Source organism: Vigna radiata, chromosome 8, assembly GCF_000741045.1.
Source record: "Vigna radiata var. radiata cultivar VC1973A chromosome 8, Vradiata_ver6, whole genome shotgun sequence".
NCBI lineage: Eukaryota > Viridiplantae > Streptophyta > Magnoliopsida > Fabales > Fabaceae > Vigna > Vigna radiata.
Genome location: NC_028358.1, coordinates 16,405,988 through 16,407,858, shown reverse-complemented (window position 1 = coordinate 16,407,858; position 1,871 = coordinate 16,405,988). Strand labels below are relative to the sequence as shown.

The following is a 1,871-nucleotide window of genomic DNA, read 5'->3' as shown; positions in this document are numbered from 1 at the left end:
ATATATATATATAGGTTTCTATGCAAATAAAATAATTTTAACTTTAACCAAATTCGGGAAGATAAAATTAATATAAGATATTTATAACACATCATGAGGGCTTGAAGTTGTTAGTGTTTGATTACTTTGGTGATTGTTAAAGTTATTTTGTACATGAGATTGAACATATAATGTTGATTAACAACAGCTAGATATAAATAACCTTTTTTTATAATATGATCTTATCCTTACATATGTTGTTAATGTTGAAATTTTTAAGTTGAATTAGTATTTTAATGATTTCAGTTTAATATATTTTGTCAGCACAATGCTTTAGCCATATGAGTTAGTGGAGACATTTTTTCTCTAAGGAGATATGAATACCTTAACAGTATTTAAACTTTAACAGTATGCATACAGACCATAAAATCATGATATCCAAGCTATACCCCTCAAACAGACTCAACAGAGTACACAAAACAGAGTATAATTGCATCACACTCAAAACCAGTAACTACTACAATGATCAACCCATATACTTAAGTCCTATAATCTGACAGTACTAAATTAAGCATCAAACCTCTAATTTCTTTTTCTTTTAAAAAAGTATAACACAGCACCAATAAACAACCAAGTACCAAAATTTCAGTGCAGCAAAAGCATCAAACATACAAATATACATCATGCTCTAGGAATGTCTCTGATGCTAAGGCTGTTTCTATTAGACTAACTCGTATCTTGTACCAGTTTTAACATGCAACCTGTTCAATCTTTACTTAACTCATTTGTCTAACTATTAAACCTAATATATTACAACTTGTCCAAAAGGAACTTTCCAAAATTCATTAAGCACGCACAGATCCAGTAACAACGATGCACAAAAGACATCTACTTTCATAATATCAGTTGACCACATAAAAGAGACTTAATCCAACCTTCAACAGCCAAGACAATTAACCCTTTTACTCTAGTTCTGATTTTTAATATTAATACATACATAACAGACCAACACAATGGCAAAGATAATCAGACAAACCATGTTTTCCATAATTTCTTAGTTACAAACCACACAATTATCAACAGTAATTTAAAATCAAAAGGGATGTCTATAAATTCAAAGCAAGAACCTTCTAGTACAACATTGATGTCGGGGCATAAGAGGTTTAGAAAAGGGTTCAGGAAAAATACCAGGTTGAAGAATTAAACCTGGCCGCGAGTTGGGTTGCGCACGACGACCACACTTTGCTGAACCTGGCTGGCGACCACACTTTGCTGAACTGGCGGGCGACCACACTTTGCTCAACCTAGCTGACGAGCACAATGGAACGAAAGCACTGGACGAAAGCTCTGGACGAAAGATCTGGACGAAACTGAAGTGAAAATTGAGGGTTGAGATTTGGGGGAAAATAGGAAGAGATATTTTGGAGTGGGTCTGATGAAAGTTGGGAGCAAGGGTTTAGTGAAAAATTAAAATCCCGCTTACATTTTAAGAAATAGGGAAAAAGGGGTCTGATCAAATTGGCAGCAAGAGGTTTCGAGAAAAATAAAAGTCTCGCTTAGGTTTTAGGAAAAAGGGAAAAAGAGGCAAATTTTTTAGAAAATATGAAGTTAAGTGGGAATGTTAGAAACTTTTTAACTAGGGAGGTTATAAACCTCTTAAAAGAAAAACTAAAACCCCTACAATTAATAGCAATAAGATAACTCATTATAATGATTTTAAATAATGTTTATTTGTGGAGGGTTTTTATAACCTCCACAAAATAACCTCTATTATATAATATTTTTTTTGTAGTGGAATTTTGCACAGTTGGTGTATTTGTATTGATCAAGACTACTTTCAATCTACTGGAGATTGGTTTTCCTGTTGTGATTATAGGAGGTTGACTCGTGGA

The 1,871-nt window shown here is 33.1% G+C and overlaps 1 long non-coding RNA gene across 1 annotated transcript in view; it reads right to left on the bottom strand.

Moving 5' to 3' along the window:
- LOC106771299 overlaps window positions 1-1,545 on the bottom strand; it is a 3,353-nt gene extending 1,808 nt beyond the window's left edge. Inside the window, exon 1 of the long non-coding RNA XR_001376451.2 lies at window positions 1,168-1,545. This is a non-coding gene — a long non-coding RNA (uncharacterized LOC106771299). The remainder of the gene's footprint in view (window positions 1-1,167) is intronic.
- Between the last annotated feature and the right edge of the window lie 326 nt (window positions 1,546-1,871).